Consider the following 19,934-nt stretch of genomic DNA (forward strand, 5'->3'; position numbering starts at 1 on the left):
AGTCACAAAAGTACAAACGGTACACACCGACAGGAGTGATCATAATCAACTCACTGTCCACTCTCAACCTTCTTTACAACAAAGAGACCCAGCAATATCAAATCTGCTAGAATTAAATGGTACAACATCAAGATTAAGGATCCCACAACCAATCATAGCCACTTTACCGAAAAAATTCCAAGACGCCAACCTGACAGACTCTGCAAAACTTAACTATGAATGGATTTTAGTTCCTTTCCGACAAACCACTAAAAACCGTCTTCATAAAGACCACCATCATTCATATAATCAAGAAACTGCTGAAAGGAAAAAATCCCTAAATCGAACAATACGACAACTAAAGAAAACCTCAACTGCAGAGAACATTAACCAGATCAAATCTCTGAAACAGAAGTACTCCAATTGGATGAAAGCTCAAAAAAGCGCCATTCAACAAGCTGACGCAGAAAACATATTGAAACTCCACAAGACTCACAATACCAGAGAGCTCTGGAATTTGCTCAACGAAAACCATCAAAAACAACATAAACTCACAGCCAATGTAGCACAAGAAACTTGGATAACTCACTTTGCCACCATCTACGCAGCACGGAGAACAGATCTACAGAACACACTGCCTGCAATAGAACCAACATGGAAAGTACATGCGGAATTTGAAGACTTCATTCAACTGATCAAAAAGCTTAACACCTCCAGAGCACCAGGCCCTGACGGTCTATCTAACGCTGTCATTAAACAAGACCCGATTGCCTGGGCGAACTACTTGTGTCACATCACAACTTTGATCAATACACTACACCGAATACCAAACTCATGGAGATCAGCAATAATTGTACCAATCTACAAGCAAGGATCAAGAGAAGATCCCCAAAACTTCCGTCCGATTGCCCTCCTCGATCCACTAGGAAAATTATTTGCAGCAGTACTACTAAAACAACTAACCACGTGGGCCACAAAAAACAACAAATTCTCAACTAGGCAAACAGGTTTTACAGCTAACGTTGGAACAAACCTTAATCTGATACTATTGCAATTAATCAAGCATGAAGCTATCAATTCCAACTCTAAAGTATATGCAGCATTCATTGACCTAAAGATGCCCTTCGATGCAATTTCACGAGAAAAACTATGGTCGAAACTTAGAGCATGGAATTGTCCACCGAACATTCTTGAACCGATTATTCTACTGTACTCAAAAACCACTATAAAAGTAAGACTATCAAAACAAGGAGCCACAACATCTGCCATATCAACAGCAAACAGTCTAAAACAAGGTTGTCCTCTGGCAGCAACACTTTACAATCTGTTCACTGCTGACATCGAAGAGCACCTAACATCCAATAAAACCAACCCTCCAAAAATCAATTTGATTCCAGTTCCGGCTATGGCATATGCAGACGATATCGTCCTACTAGATAAAACACCAACTGGACTACAAGCCACGCTGACAGCCCTGAGCCAATATATGGGAACAAACGAATTAACGATTAATACTGGAAAAACTAAGACAATGACCCTCACCAAACCATACGGAAAAAAATCATACCAACCGAGCTTTATGATCAACGCCTCCAAAATTGAAAATGTGACATCCTTTAAATACCTTGGCATCCCAATAAATCAATCGAAAGCAGAAGTTCAATGGATAGACAAAATTGACCAAACAGCTCAAACTCTATCAAGGCAAGGCTGTATACTTCACAGAAAATATGGCAAGTTCTCTTTCAAGCCCATTATTGCCTATTACAGACAGACGTACATCCCAATCTTAACATATGGAACAGAAGCAATGCTGAATGCCTGCAAAATCAACTGGACGAAATATGAATCAATCTTCTGGCGTAAAATCCTCCGACTTCCACAAACATACCCAATGCCAAGAATACGCTATGAAATGGCAACTCAGTCAATCGAATCCTTTGTACAATGGAAAAGATTAGACATCTTCCGCAAAATACTGACAGACGAAAAAACTCCAGCAATCCAAATTCTACGAGCTAATAAAAACACCTTCAATACCACAATACTTCAAAAATGGAAATCTTCAATGAGAAATGAAATGGAGATCGAAGACATTACAGAAGAACCTCTCACGCTCCGCCCACAACATGCAAAAATGAAACTTCTGCACAATGACTGGATAAAGACCATTCAAAAAAAGAATACTTACAAACAGAATCTCCAATGTACAAATGATAATAGGAAAATCCACGAACCACCAGCCTACTTGCAAATCTTCCCAGACCAAACCATTCGAACAATGTTCTTAAAAGTACGTCTGAACATTCTTCCCACAAAATCATACTTATCTACAACAAGACAGATTGATGCTGGAAACAACTACTGTAGGTTCTGCAAAGATCAAAAAATCGTTGAAACCATCTTTCACCTAGTCATGGAATGCAAAGAACTCTCCCCACAACGTAAACAATTTGGAACGTTTTTTCAACTTTCAACAAAACAAATGTCCACGGAAGAACCTTCTCAGTGGCCATAACAATAAGTACACCTACACAATTGTTCTTTTTCTAAGCGCTATATTGGAACTAAACAAAAAAACAATCACCGACTCTAAACCCTAAAGCATTAAACTCAAAGACTAACGAACTTTCTGTAAATGATGAAAAAGTTTCCAAATAAACTAAATCATCACAAAAAAAAAAAAATATTCATTATTCTCTTTAAGATATTGGAAGGCTTGTCTAACTTTATATAAATCTACCAGCTGTTGCCATATTTTTTGTCTCTTGTAGGTACTCCATTTACTAAGATCATTAAAGATTGCTGCATTGGACGTTGCACACCTAGAGTATGCACATTTTCTTTTAGATCTAATGGTAAATAAACTACCTTTCCACGAATGCCTTTTACCAATTCAGAGGGAGGTAATTTTGCTGTTTTTGGTTGAAGGCGTATAATTGCTTGAAATGGGTGTACTGTTTGAATTATGATGCTCTCATATAATTTAAGATGTTGTAAGGGTTTTGGTACTGGGTATAGTTCCAAATTATTTGTGATAGCACGTGAAGGAGTTTGGTTGTTATCAAGTTTTGTAGTGCAGTAACTGCAAAGTATTAAGGGCTCAGTTATTTCGTATTTGTTTTCTGCTACAAGGTAGAGAGCTAATTCAAACCATTTAGAATATTCATTGTATTCTATTTTGTATGATAGGTCTACAGTTTTTGTGTTACTTTTATAAAAAGTTCTACGGCAACATACACATACATGGTTTGGTACTTCAGCTGATGTACTTTTAAATTTTAGTATTTCTTTTTTGTATGTGTTTAGCAAAAGGTTGCCATATGTAGAATTGTTGCTTAATTGGTTTAAAGCTATTTCATTCTGTAAATGGCTTTCACTTCCAAAATATTTTTTCTGGATATAGTGAATTTCTTCAAGTAGGTCTTTTGCTGTACCATGTAGAAGGATGTTATTTAACTTTGCTAGTGCTAAAGCAGGACTTTTAGCATAGTACAGTTTATAGACTAGATTTCTTATAGTTGAATGATGTGTTGATATCCTTTTGATATCATGGAAAGTGGTTTTACAAGTAGGTCCTGTAATGCAGGCCAATGAATGTCCTTGTAGTCCTGTGTACTTGCACACTGGACAGGTATCCATATTTTGCAGTAATTCAATTTTTATTTTGTCTTTGCTTTTTACATATTTATTGAGGAATTGGCGTAAAGATTTGAAACATTGTTTGGGAATGTTACACATTGACGTGCATGGCCATTTGTACACTAGACGTTCTGATTCAGTTGAATGGAGGGGTAATCCTACGTTTTCAGGGCATATTTTTGTAAGGAGTACTTCTTGTTCCATTATGGTATTATTCACTTTTTCATAACTTCGACCACTGCTATTTGTTTGTACGCTTCTTCATTAAAATATGGTTCTGTGCTCGTAGTGTGATTCCATTCACCTCCGCAGATACTTAAGAAGTTCTTTCTGTTGACATTTCGCTTATTGAGAAGTCTTTTTTGTAATTTAGTTATTAGTTTTGTTAGTGGTTTCATTTTGTTTAACAGTAAAATAAATAACTTTCTTTTCAGAAGAATTGCACTGTCCATCAACGCTTCTAAGATTAATTTCCTACGATAGGTTTTAAGCATTGAACCTGATTTCTCTCCTGTTTTTATAAGATTTTGAAGGACTTTGTGACGGTACATTTTGGCTAAAATACTTTTCTTGGTATGCTTACTTTGCACTATATTAAAATTTGAAGAAGTAGTTTTATCTGTTGTGATAGCTGATTTTCTGTTAATTGTTTTTTTGGTTTGTTTTACATTTTGATAGAGGAGGCAAAGTTTTTGTACTTGAAACATCTTGTGTTTCACTAAATGACTGTATTAGCTGTTTTGTTTCAACTTTTTTTATACATTCTGCTAGAGATGGATGCTTATGTTGGACACTTTTATTTTCATTTGCTCTACTTTTGCGTTGCTTTCTACGGACTTGACTTTTGGTAGGCATTATTTAAGGTTTGTTGATAAAAATAATGAAGATATAGGTTGTGGTGTTCTTTAATGTATGTGTGCTGTGCGCATGAGTGTTTGAGTAAGATGATAAAGATGTATGTAATGGAGTGTGATTGTGTATTGGGAACTACAACTAGTAGGGATAGGTATTCTTGAATTTATGTGTTACTAAACTGGGGTTCAGATGACAAAAAAAAAGGAAGCTAGTGGTGTGGAAAAGTACAAATAGTAAATCTAATGTATACAATTAAAACAGTTGTTTGTTCTATAATATGAAAATTGTAGCGGTTCAGTTGGGTAAACTTGTGTGTCCAAAAATAGGAATTTGTGGGCCATTCTGGCTGTAAATCGCTGTTTAAGACATGGAGATTTTTGGACAAAATGGTACACAATCTCTATTTTTAGGCACCAAAATAGCTTGTATTAACGTTATAGTATGTTTGATTAATAATACAAATATTATGGTGATATTCTACTTACTTTTTTTCTTAAATTAACAGGTAACTTCTTAGTTCTTCTTTGTTCTTTGAATTCGGCTGCTTCTTTTCAGGGGACTGGTCTTCACTGCAATTGTAAAAGCTTCAAATGAGTAACTTTGTATATAGCGCTGTTTTTAATTTAGTTATTGATTTTTTTAATTGAAATCCTCAGTGCCTTCTTTAAAACCATTAAAACTATTTTATTTACATAAGATACGTTGCACCAGTTCAATACATATGATATTTTCTTAATAAACAAATTGTATTGCAATGACTAACTGTAGCAAACAAAATATCTTTACTATGTCTTGTGAAATTCACAATGTACCACTGAATACCACTATTTCTGTAACTAAGCTCTTCCAGGTAATAGTGCCTCAATGTCATGCTTAAATTAAAGTAATTAAATAAGTAAAGAAATAAAAAATTATGTAATTGTATAAGTATATTTTTTGAGATTTGAACATAGTGTGCATGCATGCAATTTTGTTTGAATATATGTAGTCTATATATTTATTTCAAAAATGTTAGTTTAACATGATTTGAGTGTGTTTGTGTGTATAAAGAAAGTAAATAGTATAAAGGTTTATAAGTGACTGTTGATTTCAGGAGATTGAAAAAAAAGACAGTAGATTCATTTTACAGATTACACAAGTTAAAAGTCAGTTTGAAAATGTGTTCATGTACTGTACAGAAAATATGCATACCTGTAGTTTGTGTTCATGCATATGGATATGCATGGAGCTGCAAGTAGAAATCTTGGAGACTTGTGCGGTATTTCTTGTTGATGGTGCTTGCCAATGATATGACACTTGTACTCAGAGAGATTCACAGTACATTTGCAGTGCTGATCTATGATGATGCAGTTAGATGTAGAGGTCTTGAATGTGATTGGTGGATGGTCATGTGACTTCTTAGCTACATCCAATGAGGGAATGGCATAGAGAGTGAAGTGGAAATGGTAGAAGGGCTGTTCATGTTACGATATGTCCGCGGACATGGTGGTAGTTCACGCACATTGGGTGTTACATCTGGGGATTTTTGGGTTCAGAAGTCATGCAAATGAGAATGAGCACTGAAAGTGATTGGTCAGGAAAGTTTAGTGGGTGTGTTGTGCCAGGAGAGAGTTTCTCAGATACTGTTTTTGCTGAGAGACATAGCTATGGCTGTGTGTTTCAGAAAACAGATTGTTTGGATTTTGGGAGGTTCGTGGATACATTGGTTGAAGGTGCATGCAGAAAACTGTGGAGTAGCTGTAGATCTTGGATTTCCACATGTGGAGGTACAATGGCATGGAGTATGTGGAATGAAGTGGTTGGACTTGCTACCTCTCTCTGCTACTTTGGAGACAGAGCAACATCCAGACCTAATTGTAATTCATTGTGGAGGGAACAGTTTAGGAAATGTGTCTGGAATTTCTTTGCAATTTGCTATGGTAGAAGGACTTGGGAAGGTCATGGACATGTTTCCTAATTCTCAAGAAATATTTTCACGTATTGCACAGAGACAAATGTGGATTCGTTCTTTTTCATTTGGTCCACAAATGGAAAAAGCAAGGCGCAATGTTAATAAGGCTGTTTGTGCCTTTCTAAGAGATTTTGGCATGTCCTCTTTTCACAATACATACATTTTTCGCAGAGATGGAGTCCGTCTTACTTATGCTGGCAATCAGATTTTTCTGAGAAATGTACAAAATGCATTGCAACCTTTTTTAGAATTACAGCATCCATTTTGAAGTAGGTGTTGAGTATTTATAATTTTTGACATACAAACACCTCCCAAAGGCTCTTTTCAGAGCCACCACTTCCTCCAAGAGAAAATTGCAATGGTTATGATAGGGTAGCACCCCAAATTTTTAGATGTCCGCGGACTGTCTGCGGATTTCTAAAAAATACAAATGGCCCTGCTTCATTTATTTTCACTTCTATTTTTTAACTGTGAAAGGCGGCTCTGAAAAGAGCCTTATTTTTTTTAGATTTTTGTTATTTTGTATTTCTTTTGGTTTTTTATACACAACACAATAGGAGAGGAGGGGGAAGGAGGGTAAAGGAGGGGACACCAACCACAGGGATAAGAAAGGGCGAGCTGAGAGAGGAAGATGTAGAGTGGGTTTTATTTGGGTAGTGAGCAGGTCTTCTCATGCTCTGAGACGATAGTCTCAAAAGCACTGCGAAGTCGCTCCCCCCTGCAGAGTACTGTGTCGCAGTACATACATACAACTGTGACCCTCGAAAGGTAAGGGTTCTCAGAATTCTGTATGGCCTGTGAGGCAGCTTGAGGAAGACGCTGTCCCACAGAGGTGGTCCTTGTGGTGATAGGATCAGAAACGGAGGATGAAGTAGAGGAAATCAACCTACTACGCTCCTCGCAAGGTACAACCTTGTGAATGGCCCCAGAGTGAAATGACCTTAGGTGTCGCTTCACGGTAGTGGTCCCAAAGCTGTACGAACCATGCCTCCCGCAACTGAGTACCATTTTGTACTCATTGCAGGTGACACGGTTCGCACGAGCCTTAGGACCATTCCCATGAATGGTAAACAACCGCCATACCCAAGACTCACGCCTAGTGCAGGTACTAGGGATTTCCTCTACCTCATTCTCGTCATCCTCTTCTTCCTCCTCTGCATCCTCACTCCTGTTCCCCTCTTCAGGCCCTTGGGAAGGTGGTGGTGGTGGAGGGGGTGGGGGTGGTGCTGAAGCAGGTGCAGCACCAGGTGGCAGTAGTGCAGCCATGGATGCCATCTCGATGATGGTGTAATCTGCAAGTTGCATGAAAAATAGCTGTGCTCTGAAGAATAGCCAGAAATGCAATGACAATAAGCTCTAGGGCGTGGTCTTTTATAGGGGTACTTGTACGCGGTTTGCGGACATGCGCGCTGTCCGCGGACAGATCAAACACAAAAAAAGGTTAAAAAACTTTCAAAAAGTATGTAGAAACTCAGGATTAGTATGTGGGACTGTGGTGAGTTTTTATTGAGAAATATTGTGGATTACTTGAAAATGTACTTTTAAATTGTTCGGGGACACAAACAGTGTCCGCATTCAGAACACGCAATCAGCATGGGCGGGGTCACATGTTTGCGAAGGAAGCGGCTGTCCGCAGCACACCAAATGCACAGACATTGGTTTGCGCATGCGTGTTGATGTTCTACGGACACTGTTCGGGTCCTGAAGTAATTAAAAGTGCATCACACGTCAAACAAACATTTCTGGACACCGCATGTGTTCTAGAACAGTTTGAAGTTGGTAGCGAACACTACGGACAGGTATAGTGTTGTTCAGGACACTTTAATTTTCGTTTCTTTACAAACATTTCAGGACACCAATTGTGTTCTTAGAACAGTTTCAACTTGCTAGCGAACAGTACGGACAGGTATAGTGTTCTTCAGGACACCTCCATTTACGTTTACTTACGAACATTTCAGGACACCAATTGTGTTCTTAGAACAGTTTCAACTTGCTAGCGAACAGTACGGACAGGTATAGTGTTCTTCAGCACACCTCCATTTTTGTTTATTTACGAACATTTCAGAACACCCGCGCTGTCGCGGACACCTACATTGTTTATTTGTTTTTTTAAACGGAAACTAATTACAACACAATATAAAAATGTAACTTTAATTAACATATATTAATTATTTATGATAGAGAAGGTGAGGCAGAAACGGAAACAAAAACAGGAGAATTAGGGGTTTCGACATGATTGGTATCAGGTGAAGAAGGGATGGAAGTCTCATCAAAACGTTTTGGGTTATCGAGAGGGTTTGGGGATAATTGACTGGGATATGGTGAGGGGGGATAAGTACATGTGGGACAATGGTATGAAGATTTTGTTTTAAAATGATATTCAACAAAAGTTTTCAAATTATTAAAATTGGTGAACAATAAATCCATTTTTTCTTTTATGTTTTCAAGAGTGTTATCCGTAACAGTTTCTTCAGAGGTATTTTCTATTTTGGTATGCTCTGTACAAAAAAATATATATGTTAAATATATATCAAATAATAATAATTAAATGGTTTATATTGTAAAGTGTGTACCGTTAGCTTCACTATCTTCTGACATTTCATCATGTGGGAAGTGCTCCTCTATCCATTCCAGAGTACTAGACATTTCTGTGAGAAAAAAAAATCATATTTTTTTTAATCTAATACAGAAAGTTTATAAATATATGAGTAAAATGAAGTACACTTACTATTTCAGGTAATATATGTTCTGAGTACTCTGTAGGTCTGTTCTTGCTCTTAGTTATGGAGCGTCTGTGAGGTAATCATGTTGGAAGCCAATTTATCTTCATTTGGTATATTCCATTTTAGAACATATTGTATTTAAATGAATGGTTAGTGTGTTACACATATGGGTTACATTTCTTATGTATTACTGCATATTATATGTATGTGTGCTACTTTGTGAATTTTTTAAATGTTATTATGTTATAATATAACAATTAAACAAACCCCCTCAGACTTTTTAGGTAGTGGTACTGTTGTCCGAACATTTCCGCGGACATCAAAAAAGTTCACGGACATCAAATTCAGTAGAAGGGGTTCAGTATGTTCTATATTACATGTACATAAAGTCAAAGTTATTATTGTTAAGCTTTGCTACTAAAAAACCTATGAAATTCAGTAAAAAAACTTTGTTAAAGGGATGTTATGGTTAAGTTGCGCTACTAAAAACCTATGAAATTCAGTGAAAAAAACTTGTTAGTGATGTCATCAATGACATTTGTGATGTCATCTTTGATGTCGTGGGTGTTAGTCTTAGCAGTGCATGGTGGTGGCCTGAGTTATGGGTGCTTAGCTTCCCATAACTGGCGAATTTCAGGGGTATTTCGGTTTTACTTGGAACCATAACGTCCCTTGAACACGTTTTTTTCACTGATATATATATATATATACATATATATATATATATATATATATATATATATATATATATATATATATATATATATGTATATATATATATGGGTTACACTTCTTTTTTACTACTACATATAATGTGTATGTGTGCTGGTTTGTGAATTTGTACAATGTTCATATGTTATGATATTTGTGGAGGATCACATAAAAGAAAAAATTAGATACCATTGTCCCACATGTACCTGTCCCCCCTCTCCATATCCCAGTCAATTATCCCCAAACCACCTCCACGAAGAAAAACGTTTTGATGAGACTTCCATCCCTTCATCTCCTCCTATCAATCCTCTTGAAACCCCCAATTCTCCTGTGTTTGTCACAGTTTCTGCCTCCCCTCCTCTTTCATAAATTTTACATCTAAATATAATAAAACAAAAATATTATATGTGTCCTAATTCAGTTCTGTTTTTGTGTATTTTTTTTAAAAAAGGCAGTTGTGGTGTCCGCGGAAAGCGCGGGTGTCCGGGATGTCCGTAATCAAATGAAAATGGAGGCGTCCTAAGGAGACTATACTTGTCCGTACTGTTCGCAGGCAAGTTGAAACTGTTCTAAGAACACACGAGGTGTCCGGGATGCCCGCAATTAACCAAAATGGAGGTGTCCTAAGAACACTATAGCTGTCCGTAATGTTCACAAGCAAGTTGAAACTGTTCTAAGAACACACTCCGTGTCCGGGATGTCCACAATTAACCAAAATGGAGGTGTCCTAAGAACACTATACCTGTCCTTACTGTTCGCAGGCAAGTTGAAACTGTTCTAAGAACACACTCGGTGTCCGGGATGTCTGTAAAACCCAAAATGGAGGTGTCCTAAGAACACTATACCTGTCCTTACTGTTCGCAGGCAAGTTGAAACTGTTCTAAGAACATACTTGGTGTCCGGGATGTCTGCAATTAACCAAAATGGAGGTGTCCTAAGGACACTATACCTGTACCTATTGTTCGCAGGCAAGTTGAAACTGTTCTAAGAACACACTCGGTGTCCGGGATGTCTGTAAAACCCAAAATGGAGTTGTCCTAAGAACACTATACCTGTCCTTACTGTTCGCAGGCAAGTTGAAACTGTTCTAAGAACATACTTGGTGTCCGGGATGTCCGCAATTAACCAAAATGGAGGTGTCCTAAGGACACTATGCCTGTCTGTATTGTTCGCATGCAAGTTGAAATTGTTCTAGGAACACACTTGGTGTCCGGGATGTCCAATTAACCAAAATGTAGGTGTTCTAAAGACACTATACCTGTCCATACTGCCTAAAGAACATCTACGCACATGCGCATCACACCCGTAAGTTCTCCGAACATCGCGCCTGTCCGTTACTGTTTGTGTCGCTTGTGTCGCACTTTAAATTAATTTCAGGACCCGAACACTGTCTGTAGAACACCCACGCGCATGCGCACAACCGTTCCCATGCATTTGATGTCCTGTGAACACCTCTTCCCTTTGCGGACATGTTCGCGATGCCATCATGGGACCGCACCCACGCTCAGCGTGTGTCCTGAATTGCGGACACTGTCCGGGTCCCCGAACATTTTAAAAGTACCTTTTCGGGCAATCCACAGTATTGTATACTAAAAATGCACCATGGTACATGTCCCAGACAATAACCCTGACTTTCTACATACTTTCTAGAACTGTTTGAGCCCTTTTGGGGTATTTGTTCTGTCTGCGGACAGCAAGGGTGTCCGTGAACCGCGCACCAGCACCCCTATAAAAGGCCACACCTCATCCTCATTGTGTTTCTGGCTACCTTACAGAATACGGTGTATTTTGCTGCCAATTTTCCCGATTTCTTTCTGAAACCTGATGGCATTCATGGCTCCTCTACTGCCACCTGGTGCTACATCTGCCTCAGCACTACCCCCTTCCCCTCCACCACCACCACCTCCCCAAGGGCCTGAAAAGGGGAACAGGCATGAGGATGTATAGGAGGGTGAAGAGGATGACGAGGATGAGGTAGTGGAAGTCCCTACTACCAGCATTCGCTGTGAGTCTTGGGTGTGGCGGGTATTTACCATTCATGGTAACGTATCCAAGGCGCGTGCAAACAAAGTAACATGCAACCAGTGAAAAATGGTGCTGAGTCGCGGGAGGCTTGGTTCGTACAGCTTTGGTACGACTACTTTGAAGCGACACCTAAAGTCGTTCCACGGTGCGGCCGTTCACAAGGTTGTACCTTGCGAGGAGCGTAGTAGGTTGAGTTCATCTACATAATCCTCTGTTTCCGCTCCTCTCACCACAAGAGACACTCCTGTGGGAGAGCGCATCCCTCCAGCTGCCTCACAGGCCATTCACAATGCTTATGACCCTTACCTTTCGAGGGTCACAGTTTTGTGTATGTACTGCAACACAGTACTCTGCAGGGGGTAGGAACTTTGAAGTGCTTTTGAGACTCTGTTCTCAGAGCATGAGAAGACCTGCTCACTACCTAAGTAAGGCCCACCCTACATCTTCCTCTCTCCACCCGCCCTTTCGTATCCCTGTGGTTGGTGTCCCCCCTTATCTGCCTTTCCCCTCCTCTCCTAGTGTGTCGTGTGTAAAGAACAAAAAAAAAACAAAAATCCACAAAAAAAGGCCGCCTTTCACAGTTTAAAAATAAAAGTGGCAAAAAAAATTGAGCAGGCTCCTGTGTATTTTTTTTTTTAGAAGTCCTCGGACAGTTCGTGAACATCAAAGATTTTGGGGTGCTGCCCTATCAAAATGATTGCATTTTTCTCCGGGAGGAAGTGGTGGCTCTGAAAAGAGCCTTTTGGTGGTGTTTTTTGTATTTGAAAAACTTGAATAAATCAACACCTACTACAAAAAAGATGGCTGTAATTCCACAAAAGGACGCAATGCATTTTGTACATTTCTCAGAAAAATCTGATTACCAGCATAAGTAAGATGGACACCATCTCTACAGAAAATGTATGTGCTACGAAACATAATATTTTCATTGTGAAAAGAGGACATGCCAACATCTCTTAGAAAGGCACAAACAGCCTTATTGACATTGCGCCTCGCTTTCTCCATTGTGGAGCAAATGAAGAAGAACGCAGCCACATTTGTCTGTGCGCAATACGAGAAAATATTACTTGGGAATTTGGAAACATATCCATGACCTTCCCAAGTCCTTCTTTCATCGCAAATTGCAAAGAAATTCCTGACACATGCCCCAAACTGTTCCCTCCACAATGAATTATAATTATGTCTGGATGATGCTCTGTCTGCAAACTAGCACAGAGAGGTAGCAAGTCTAGCCACTTCATTCCGCGTACTCCATGCCAGTGCACTTCCACATGAAGGAATCCAAGATCTGCAGCTACTCCACAACGTTGTTCATCCACCTCCAACCAATGTATCCATGAGTCTCCCAAAATCATCACATTCTGTTTTCTGAAACACACAGCCAAAGCTAACTGTTCTTCTCTAAGGAAAAGACCTTTTGACAAACTGTCTCCTTACACAACACACCCACAAAACTTTACTGACCAATCAATTCCTCTGCTCATTCTCATTTGCATGCCTCTCCACCCCAAAATCCCCGTATGTAATGCGCGGTGTCCGCGGACTACCGTTATGTCCGCGGACATATTGTAACCTGGAGAGCCCTTCTACCCTTTCCACTTCACTCTCTGTGCCATTCCCTCAATGGATACAGCTAAACAGTCACACAACCATCCACCAATTACATCCAAGACCTCTACATCTAACTGCATCATCAGAGTTCAGCACTTCAAATGTACTGGAGATTACTCTGAGTACAAGTCTCATATCATTGGAAAGCAACTACTACAAAAACTACTGTACAAGTCTCCAAGATTTCTACTTGCAGCTGCATGCATATCCACATGCATGAATACAAACTACAGGTATGCATATTTTCTGCACAGTACAAGTACAACTCTTGTAAAAGAATATAAACAGAGTAAGTACCACTTAACCTGTATAGCCTATAAAATTAACTTATTGTCATTTTTTCCATCTACTATAATAACTGTCACACCTTCACAAATGCATACATTCAATGCTTTTCTATACAGTATCTATCATTTACCTTTTAAAAATTGCAAAATAAGTATATCATTATTTCTTCTATCTCCTAACATTCAATAACACAGCCTTAAAAAAACATGCGAGTTTCAAACACTTCCTATTCTAGTCATTTGCAAAGCATGTTGAACTAACATATTTAAAATAAAATATAAAGACTGCACATAGTCAAAGGAAACTGCATACTATATACACACAAAATTACTAACTTCTTTCCTTTAGAATTACAGTGAAGACCACTCTCTTGAAAAGCAGCAGGAGCCGAAGTACAAACAACAACTCAGAAGAAACCTAATTATTCCACACAAATAATGTAAGTACAATACTACCATGATATTTTTATTGGTACTCAAACACACTGTGCGGTTGATTCATGGTATTTGTGCACCAAAAAAAAAAAGATCAGTGTACCATTCTGCCCACAAATCCCCATTTGTTAAACAGGGATTTGCAGGCAGAATACTGCACAAATCCCCTTTTCAGTGCACAAATGACATAACTCATACTCTAGAATGTTAGTTTTGCAGAATAAAGAACTGTTTTAATTCTATACCATTAGATTTAGTATTTGTGCTTCTTCTCACCACTAGCTTACTTTCTACTGTCATCTGAACCCCAGTATAGTAACACACAAATACAAGAATAGCCTTCCCAACTAGTTGTAGCTGCCCAATGCACAATCACACACCATCACATACATCTCTACGATCATACTCAGACACTCATGCACACAGCACAAATGCATCACAGAACAACCCAACCCATACCTTCTTTATTTTTTTCAACAGACCCCAAAGAATGCCTACCAAAAATCAAGTCCGTAGAAAACAATGTAGAAGTAGAGCAAATGAAAAAAGTAGTATCCAAAATAAGCATCCATCTCTAGCAGAATTCGTACAAAAAGTTCAAACAAAACAGCTAATACATTCATTTAGCAAAACAAAACATGCTTCAAGTACAGAAACGTTGCCTCCTCTATCAAAATGTAAAATGAAACAGAAAACGATTATCAATAATTCAGCTACCACTACTGTTAGAACTGCTCCTATAAATCTTGAAATAATGGCAAGTAAGCATACCAAAAAAAAATATTTTAGCAAAAATGTTCCACCACAGAGTCCTTCAGAATCTTATAAAAACAGGAGAGAAATCATACACAACACTTAAAACCTACCATAGAAAATTAATCTTAGAATCTTTGATAGACAGTGCAATCCTTCTCAAAGGAAAGTTATTTATTTTAGTGTTAAACATAATGAAACCACTAACAAAACTAATTACTAAATTACAAAAAAGACTTTGCAATAAACAAAATATCAACACAAATAGCTTCTTAGATATCTGTGGAGGTGAATGGAGTCACACCACAAACACAGAACCATATTTTAATGAAGAAGCATACAAACAAAAGCAAACAAATACAATTGCTACACATAGCAGTGGACGAGGTTATGAAAAAATTAATAATACCATAATGGAACAAGAAATACTGCTTTCAAAAATATCCCCAGAAAACTCAGAATTACCTCTCCATTCGACTGGACCAAAACATGCAGTATACAAACGGTCATGCAAGACAATGTGTAACATTCCTAAAAAATCTTTCAAATCTTTATGCCAATTCCTAAATCAGTATGTGAAAGACAAAAATAAAATCAAAATGAAACTGCTGCAAAATATGGATACCTGTCCAGTGCGTAAATACACAGGGCAACAAGGACATTCATTAGCCTGCATTTCAGGACCTATTTGCAAAAGCACCTTCCATCTTATCAAAATGATATCAACACATCATCCAACTATAAGAAATCTAGTCTATACACTGTACTATACTAAACGTCCTGCATTAGCACTAGCCAATTTAAATAACAATCTTCTACACGGTACAGCCAAAGAACTACTTGAAGAAATTGACAATATCCAGAAAACATATTTTGGAACTGAAAGCCACTTACAAAATGCAATACCTTTACAACAGACTAGCAACAATTGTACAAATGGCAACCTTCTACTACACACATACAAAAATGAAATAGTAAAATTTAAAAGTACATCCACTGAAATACCAAACCATGTGTATGTGTGTGTTGCCGTAGAACATTTTATAAAACTAACACAAAAACTATAGACATAACATACAAAAAAGAGGACAATAAAGATTCTAAATGGTTTGAATTAGCTCTCTACCATATAGCAGAAAACAAATACGAAATAACTGACCCCTTAATACTTTGCAGTTACTGCACTACAAAACTTGACAACAACCAAACTCCTTCATGCGCTATCACAAATAACTTAGAATTATTCCCACTACCAAAACCCCTACAACAACTCAATGTATATGAGAGCATCATAATTCAAATAGTACACACATTTCAAGCAATAACACACCTTCAACCAAAAACAGCAAAATTACATCCAAGATCTCTACATCTAACTGCATCATCAGAGTTCAGCACTTCAAATGTACTGTAGATTACTCTGAGTACAAGTCTCATATCATTGGAAAGCACCTACTACAAAAACTACTGTACAAGTCTCCAAGATTTCTACTTGCAGCTGCATGCATATCCACATGCATGAATACAAACTACAGGTATGCATATTTTCTGCACAGTACATGTACAACTCTTGTAAAAGAATATAAACAGAGTAAGTACCACTTAACCTGTATAGCATATAAAATGAACTTATTGGGCCTCATTACGACCCTGGCGGTCCGGAAATAACGGTGGCGGTAAACCCGCCGCCACCGTTGTTTCCGGACCGCCTGATTCCGACCCCTGCAGGCGGGAGGTGATGTTCCCGCCAGGTCTGACCTGGCGGGTTTAACACTGCCCGCCAGCAGGCGGACGAGGAAACACCGGCAGCATTACGAGATGCTGCCGGTGTTTCCATGATCCCGATTCCCATTAAGTCCCATAGGACTCAATGGGAATGGGGATTTACACCATTCCGCCTCCGTGATTCCCGGAAAACCGGGGTTGTGATGCCCCGGTAATTCCGGGAATCACGGAGGCGGAATAGTAATACGAGTCCGGCGTTAACCAGGCGGTTTTACCGCCTCGGTTAACGCCGGACTCGTAATGAGGCCCATTGTCATTGTTTCCATCTACTATCATAACTTTCACACCTTCACAAATGCATACATTCCATGCTTTTCTATACAGTATCTACCATTTACATTTACCTTTTAAAAATTGCAAAATAAGTATATCATTATTTCTTCTATCTCCTAACATTCAATAACACAGCCTTAAAAAAACAAGCGAGTTTCATACACTTCCTATTCTACTCATTTGCAAAGCATGTTGAACTAACATATTTAAAATAAAATATAACGACTGCACATAGTCAAACGAAACTGCATACTATATACACACAAAATTACTAACTTCTTTCCTTTACAATTACAGTGAAGACCACTCTCCTGAAAAGCAGCAGGAGCCGAAGTACAAACAACAGCTCAGAAGAAACCTAATCATTCCACACAAAAAATGTAAGTACAATACTACCATAATATTCCGACTGGTACTCAAACACACTGGGGGTAATTCATAGAATTCAGCGCACAAGTGGCGCACGCGGCTGGCGCACAGGGTGCGCATGCGAATCCCTGCACCGGCCGCGTGCGATAAAATCCATTTCCGCGCACAGCGTATTCATGGATTCCAGCCACCAACACCAGCCGTGGTGCACAGTGGCGCAGCAACCCTGCAGCAGCGCCAGATACGCCCCCAAGAACGCCTCTTGCGCAGGGAAAAGCCATCAATATACCCAATCCAGCGCAAAGGGCTGCGCTAACCCTGTACCAGCACGGCAAGCGGGCTACGTGTATCACTGGGGTGCGCGGGAAGAACCTCACGCGATTGGCCCCGTGCGAGCAGGGTACGCGTATTTCAGGGGTGCGCGGGAAGTTCCACTCGCGATTCCTGCAGGGTACGTGTATTTCAGGGGTGCGCGGGAAGTTCCACACGCTATTTCAGCAGGGTACGTGTATTTCAGGGTGCGGGGGAAGTTCCACACGCGATTTCAGCATGGTACGTGCATTTCAGGGGTGCGCGGGAATTTCCACACGCGATTGGGTCCGTGCGAGCAGGGTACGCGTATCTCAGGGGTGCGCGGGAAGTGCCACACGCGATTTCAGCAGGGTACGTGTATTTCGGGGTGCGGGGCAAGTTTCACATGCGATTTCAGCAGGGCACGTGTATTTCAGGGGTGCGCGGGAAGTTCCACACGCTATTTCAGCAGGGTACGTGTATTTCAGGGTGCGGGGGAAGTTCCACACGCGATTTCAGCATGGTACGTGCATTTCAGGGGTGCGCGGGAATTTCCACACGCGATTGGGCCCGTGCGAGCAGGGTACGTGTATCTCAGGGGTGCGCGGGAAGTACCACACGCGATTTCAGCAGGGTACGTGTATTTCAGGGGTGCGCGGGAAATTCCACACGCGATTGGGCCCGTGCGAGCACGGTACGTGTATTTCAGGGGTGTGCGGGAATTTCCACACGCAACATCAGCAGGGCACGTGTATTTCAGGGGAGCGCGGGAAGTTCCACACGCGATTTCATCAGGATACGTGTATTTCGTGGTGCGGGGGAAGTTTCACACGCGACATCAGCAGGGTACGTGTATTCCAGGGGTGCACGGGGAGCACCACACGTGAATTGCACGTCTGGGTCCTCCCAGGTGTTCCCTCTACACCCTCCACGGCCCCTGCAGGTGGCTCACACCACAGGGGCCTACCCTGCACATGTCCTGCAGGCACTCCATCCACCATGGCCATGCCCCCCAGCCAACCCACATGTCAACTTGCACTACTGCCCACCAACGCATGTCCCCCTGCACCCCCAGCCACCAGGGGCAGCCTCACCAGGCCCCCACCCATGTCTCCCACCACCCCCACCCCCCATCACTGTGGGGCACCTGCCAGCAGGCCCCCACCCATGTGCAACTCATGTTCCCCACCACCCCCACCACCCAGCACTGTGGGGCACCTGGCAGCAGGCCCCCACCCATGTCCAACTCATGTCTCCCACCACCCCCACCACCCAGCCACCAGGGGCAGCCTCCACCAGGCCCCTACCCATGTCTCCCACCCCCCACCCCCCAGCAGTGCAGGGGCACCCTCCACCAGGCCCCCACCCATGTCTCCCACCACCCCCACCCCCCAGCCGTGCAGGGGCACCCTCCACCAGGCCCCCACCCATGTCTCCCAGCACCCCCACCCCCCAGCAGTGCAGGGGCACCCTCCACCAGGCCCCCACCCATGTCTCCTACCACCCCCACCCCCCAGCAGTGCAGGGTCACCCTCCACCAGGCCCCCACCCATGTCTCCCACCACCCCCACCCCCCAGCAGTGCAGGGTCACCCTCCACCAGGCCCCCACCCATGTCTCCCACCACCCCCACCCCCCAGCACTGTGGGGCACCTGCCAGCAGGCCCCCAGCCATGTCCAACTCATGTCTCCCACCACCCCCACCCCCCAGCACTGTGGGGCACCTGCCAGCAGGCCCCCAACCATGTCCAACTCATGTTCCCCACCACCCCCACCCCCCAGCACTGTGGGGCACCTGCCAGCAGGCCCCCACCCATGTCCAACTCATGTCTCCCACCACCCCCACCCTCCAGCAGTGCAGGGGCACCCTCCACCAGGCCCCAACCCATGTCTCCCACCCTCCCCACCCCCCAGCAGTGCAGGGGCACCCTCCACCAGGCCCCCACCCATGTCTCCCACCCTCCCACCCCCCAGCACTGTGGGGCACCTGGCAGCAGGCCGCCACCCATGTCCAACTCATGTTCCCCACCCCCCACCCCCCAGCACTGTGGGGCACCTGCCAGCAGGCCCCCACCCATGTCCAACTCATGTCTCCCACCACCCCCACCCCCCAGCACTGTGGGGCACCTGCCAGCAGGCCCCCACCCATGTCCAAATCATGTTCCCCACCACCCCCACCCCCCAGCACTGTGGGGCACCTGCCAGCAGGCCCCCACCCATGTCCAACTCATGTTCCCCAGCACCC

This window comes from Ambystoma mexicanum, chromosome 5p (assembly GCF_040938575.1).
Source record: "Ambystoma mexicanum isolate Mex_15411 chromosome 5p, UKY_AmexF1_1, whole genome shotgun sequence".
NCBI lineage: Eukaryota > Metazoa > Chordata > Amphibia > Caudata > Ambystomatidae > Ambystoma > Ambystoma mexicanum.